We start from the raw sequence: 6,389 nt of genomic DNA on the forward strand, positions 1-6,389 counted from the left end.
TTAGATAAATGGGCACTCAACCAATGTTTGACAATGCATGAATATGGAAATTGATGTGAATATGTTTTAAATATCTAAGCATAAATGTTAATTGGGCATTTCTTCTCTGTCAAATTTGATGAATCATTAAGATCTGGAAACTTATTTTAGGTACTCTGGGAAAAAGATGTAGAAGTGTCAGGAAGCAATACATTTATGCAATTTACTCTCTTATGTGATGTCCACCATTGTGGAAGGAGAAGAAACCATTGGTTTGAGTCAAAGAACATGTCTCCGTAAAGTGTTACTAATTAACTAACAACCTATAGACAATATTAGAGTGTGTCGATGGAGTCTGGACGTTCAGAATGCAAATTAAAGAGGTATGCAGGATGAATGACGGCCTTTTACTCATATAAACTCTTGTAAAAGTCCTCCATGCTTATGTTGGCAATGCAGTGGTGACAAGGCAGTCCCTTTTGCCCCACCAAGAGGTTGTTACATTTGTTTTCAGAATTTTTAAGTAGTTCAGTCTTACTGAAAGCATTACACATTGTGAACATTCTGTGATCTGTGTTGTTCTGTGTAGAGTGAGGGTATATACATTGTTTGGACTGTGTTGCTTTGTCAACAGTGTGCGCATTCTCAGAGAGTAAGGACAGCTGCAAATTAAAAAATGTGGCTGCACAAAAAATACAACAAGTAGTCCTACTTAACCATTGTTGGGTCAGTTTTTAGAAATGACATTGTAAGAGCATCAATTTCAGCAAGCATAGAGCAAACTCATCAAACAAACAACGTGAATGGGTAAGCAGCTTTTTGGCAGGAAAAGAACACCTAAGATTTTCAGATTTTTTTAAAACTTGTTCTAAAATGTTGGAGCCAATTTTTGAAGTGATTTTCAGGGTATATATTACCCTACACTGCCCCTGCAGATTTAACACTTCCTCCCTCTCCCCTAGTTTCATGGCTCTTCATGAACCTTATGTACTCCTTCAAAGAAAGAAAAACAATTTCTCCTCTTATGGAAATCTGCCTGAGGCTAGAATATTCACAGCACAGCTTGGTGCACCTAATATTGAGCTGGGACAGAATCAAGAATGTTTCATAATTTCACCATTAAAATATTCCCATCTCACAAATCTCCTGATCAAGTGAAACTGCATATTTTCTTGCCTTTCAGAAGCAAATTAAATAGGCAGATAATGTATCAAAGTTGTAACCGTGTTTTCTGTGAACCAAGGTTGACTAATCTCCTCTGTAAATGACTATATAAATGTTATAAAATAGCCAAGCTGGGAAAAGCATTCACAAAATATAAACTTCTCTTTCAAGGACATTTATCTGGTCTCTGACTTTGGTTTACATGGAACAGCAGCTGGTTTAGCATGAAGATGCTCTTAATATGGAATGAGACGTGTGGTGGTGTCTCATTAGAGTACTAATGCTGAAGGATCCCTGAAGCATTAAGGAAGTTAATGAGTGCCCTCTGAGCTCAGCCTGCTGGGCTTATGACTAGCTAACAGAGAGCTCAATGGTCTCTAAAACAGATAAAGTCAACAGTGTCAAATATGCATAGAGAGATTGCAAGAATTCAGCAAGCAGTGCAATTCCATTTCCTTGCTCAGAGTCTCTGCAAATTTAGTGATGTTAGGCTGTAAGGTTAGTTTGTTTTGAATATTAAGTTAGTTTGTTTTTAGAATGTATTTTGTTTTATAACAGGCATCTAAAGCAACTCCATGATATAGATTGATGTATTCTGTATAGTTATATTATATAGGAAATCATTTCCAAAAGTACTTTATAACCAGTCATATTTATGATTCTAAACTTTAAATCATTATAACTTCTAGAAAAGGAGACTTTTTCACCTAAGGGCGTTATTGCAATAGTATGGATTGCTGATTCCATCTGATGCCTGGAATTGCTGTGTTAGAGCAACAGACGCTCAATGCAAAGAATATCTCACAAGACTTCAAAGAACACTTTGTAGCATTGGATGGTAGTACATCAAATAAGTCTGTAAATACAATAAGCAATATAATTGACCAGAAAACTTAATTTATAAATCAAAGCACATCAAGTTATTTCCAATATTCTGAAAGGTCTTTTCAGATGTATGGTTTCCCTAAATTGAATTGCTTCGAATGTTAATGCAAAAGATTGTATTTGATGGTAGCCAATATTGAGAAGGTGAAAGTCATATATTTCCTATTGCACTATATTTATCAAGTAAGCAGCTGAGAATGATAGTGAATTTTGGGAGATACTCTAGGGAGAAACTTTTTATTTTATTCTACACAGAACTTCAGTAAGTTTCCGGAGAATATAGAGTACATAGTGGTAGGTGTAAAAAGAGGACCAGGAAGGATTATATATGAATGAAATTAGATTATCATAGAACGTATTCACATATTCTTAGCATGCTACATTTACTATGGGGCCATTCTTGGGTATATGGGTGGTAGCAGACATTACTTTGTGTCCTGTGATACTTATCTCCTTGGCTGTCTATTTGACATACTTGAGAAGAAGGTAACTCAACTGATAACTGCCTCCATCAGGGCATGTGAACACGTAGGAGCATTTTGCTGATTGCTAATTGATTACAAGAGTTCAGGCAACTATGGGAAAGGCTGTCCCTGGTCAGTGGGTTCTAGATTGTATACAAAAGTTTGCTAAAGGTTGTTTTGATTTTCATTTCCCTGATGACTAAGAATGTTGAACATTTCTTTAAGTGCTTCTCAGCCATTCAAGATTCCTCTGTTGAGAATTCTCTGTTTAGTTCTGTACCCCCTTTTTAAATTTGGTCTAGTTTTATTGTTTTTCTGAGTCTAACTTCTTGAGTTCTTTATGTATTTTGTTTGAATATTAGCCCTCTGTCCCATGTAGGTTAGTGAAGACTTTTCCCAATCTGTAGGCTGCTGTTTTGTACTATTGACAGTGCCCTTTGCTTTAAGAAGCTTTTCAGTTTCAAGAGAGCCCCATTTATCAATTGTTGATCTTTGAGTCTGAGCCACTGGTGCTCTGTTCAGAAAATTTTCTCCTCTGGTAATGTGTTCAAAGCTATTTGACACATTTTTTTTCTATTATATTCAGTGTATTCAGTTTTAGGTTGAGGTTCCTGATCCACTTAGACTTGAGGTTTGTGCAGGGAGATAAATATGGATCAATTGGCATTCTTTTACATGCAGAACACCAATTAGACCAGCATCATTTGCTGAAGATGCTTTCTTGTTTCCACTGTATGATTTCGACTTCTTTGTAGAAAAATCACGTGTCTATATGTGTGTGGGTTTATTTCTGGGTGGTTGATTCTATTCCACTGATCAAAAATGCAAGTGTCAGAACACGCTGGTGAGAATGTGGAGAAAGGGGGACACTCTTGCACTTCTGATGGGATTGTAAACTTGTACAGCCACTCTGGAAATCAATCTGGTGGTTCCTCAGAAAATTGGAAATAGTTTTATCCGAAGATCCAGCTATTATCACTCCTGACATATACCCAAAAGATGGCCCACCATACCACAAGGACACATGCACCATTATGTTAATAGGAGCCTTAATCATAATAGCCAGAAACTGGAAGCAACCCAGATATTCCTCAACTGAAGAATGGATATAGAAAATGTAGTTCATTTACACTATGGAATATTATCCAGCTATTAAAACAAGCACATCATGAATTTTGCAGGCAAATGGATGTAACTGGAAAATATTATCTAGTGAGGTAACTCAGACACAAAAGGACAGACATGGTTTATACTCACTGATACATGAATAATAGCCAAAAAGTACAAAATACCCATGATACAACCCTCAGACCCAAAGAAATTAAATAAGAAAGAAGGCCCAAGTAAGGATGCTTGAATTCCACTTAGAAGGGGGAACAAAATAGTCATGGGAGACAGAGGGAAGAAGGAACTGGGTGGGAGAGGTGAGAGAGAGGGAAATAGAGGGGCAGGATTAGGTATGGAGAGAGACAGGAGAGAGGGCCTGAGGGCCAGGAGAATGAGTGAAAATATGCAGCTGCCGGGGCCAGGTTTGGGGAGAATCTCTGAGAAGCCCCAGAGATATTGTATGGAGAAGGCTCCCAGGACTCAATGTGGATAACCTGTGCTTAAATGCCAAGATCCCTGTGGAGATATGGAACCTAAAGAGAACACCTGCAGTAGTCAGACAGGACCCCCAGTGGAGGGACTAACCAATTACAAAATTTTAACTCAAAATTGCTCCTTTAAAAAAGAATTTCAGGGACAGAAGTAGAGCAGAGAATGAAGGAAAGGTCGTCTAGTGACCAGTCCAACTTGGGATCATCTGTTGGTTAGGAACCAATTTCTGACACTATTACTGATGCCATGTTGTGCTTGCAGACAGGAGCATAGCATGGGTGCCCTCTGAGAGGTGCTACAAACAGCTGACTAGGACAGATGCAGATACTTACAGACAAGCATTAGACAGAGGTCAGGGCCTCCTCTGAAGAGTTAGGGGAAAGACTGAAGGAAATGAAGGGATTGGCAATCCAACTGGAAGACCAACAGGGTCAACCAACCTGGAACCATGGGAGCTCTCAGAGTGAGCCACCAGCAAAAGAGCATACGTAGGTGTCCAGCACATATGTAACTGGCCTCAGTGGGAGAGGATGCATCTAATCCAGTAGAGACTTGATCATCACCCACTTTAGGGGAGAAGATAAAGATGATATATCCTCTCAGAAGCAGAGGACATACGTGTGTGTGTGTGTGTGTGTGTGTGTGTGTGTGTGTGTGTGCGTGTGAAGAACTCTGTGAGGGAGAACCTGGAGGGGGCAGCATTTGGGATGTAAATAAAATAATTAAAAAGAAAAGTTTGTTAAGGAGGAGAAGAAGGAAGCAAGTCCTCAATGGTCTATCTGGTTCAGTTCTTGCTTCTGCTTCCAATGATGATGAACTGTAGCCAGCAAGTAAGCCTAAATGGGGGAAAGTTTCCTCATGTTACATGCTACGGAGTTCAGTTTTATGCTGAATGTGAGGAGCAAATTTTGAAAAAGTTTAATCACCAGGAAACTCTAGGAGAAATAGTGAGAGTCATGATGTGTTAGGAGACCATTGGCCTCCTGTATACAGAGGATGACCAGGACCTGAACTGGGTAACACATAAGGAGAGACCAAATGGAGTGGACATGGTTGATAAAGGTGAAAGAAGTGGATGACTTGGTGGGATGACTCTAGTGAAGATGTATGAATTAAAATGGCAGTGGTATCTTAGGATGCAGAAAGGAGAGAGGGTCATTTTACCCAGAGGAAGACTGCTAAGTGAACATTAAACAGATATATATATATATATATATATATATATATATATATATATATCAGGATGACACTCTGATATCCATGTCATCATTAAAGAAAGCACTTCACCTTTCTCTTCTTCTTACTCTTTTTAAGTATTTAAATAAACTATTACACACACACACACACATAATTGGTAGAATCTAGTTACTGAATGAGTACAAGTTTATAATTATTGTCGTTAACTAAAGCATATTGATATATTGATTCCTGAATGAGTACTGGGTGGTTACCTTATTTTTTTTCTTGAGTTATCTACAAAAATGCAGAATGATAAAATAAATCATTTGAGAAAAATAATCTTGCTTATAAATACCGAGATTAACTCTTGCCCAAATTCCTAACATTAGTATTTGTGCCATGATAAAGAGCTCTAGGAAGCCTTAGTCAACATTAGTGCTCCCACAATTGGCTACATCTGTGACATGTACCATAACACTCTCTCTGTGATATTCGCACTGGTAATCAAACAGGCTTTTTGAAAGCTGGATTTCTTGTATTCCTAAATACCTGAATGCTCTCAGATTATTTTTATTTACCTCAGTTTATTGCACTTAATACTCTATTACTATCTTAAGTGGCTTAGATAGAAAGTGAGTCTGTAGGGTCTAAGTCAACATAGACTGTACCTAAGCATTCAGGACAGGTAAGAAAGTGCTGTACCATTTAGATAGGTAAGAAAGCACAGTGTCATTCTTTTAGATTCTCTTTAAAATGAAAGTGCAGTAAAGAGTAAAGTTTACTGCAGGAAATGCCTTTCAGACGTGCAAAATTCATGTTCATTTCTTTAAGCAGAGCTGGGAACTTAATCCAGAGCCTTGAAGCACTCTCCTAGTAGTGCTGTATGTTCAGTCTTCTTGTGAGCTTTCATTTATTGATAGGGTCTCATGTTGTTGCCGACCCAGACTGATCTTCAGTCTGCTTTGTTACTTACATGGTACTACTGTAGATCATCCCAGGAGAAATGCAAGTTTTGAAGCAATGGAGTGAGGATCAATCAATGGGTGAAGCCTTTTAACCTGACAAAACTCTGCTTAGAGGACTTTTTTCTCCCCCGTGGAAATGGCAGGAAATAGGAAT

This window comes from Mus caroli, unplaced genomic scaffold, assembly GCF_978045245.1.
Source record: "Mus caroli unplaced genomic scaffold, Mus_caroli_1 scaffold_7, whole genome shotgun sequence".
NCBI lineage: Eukaryota > Metazoa > Chordata > Mammalia > Rodentia > Muridae > Mus > Mus caroli.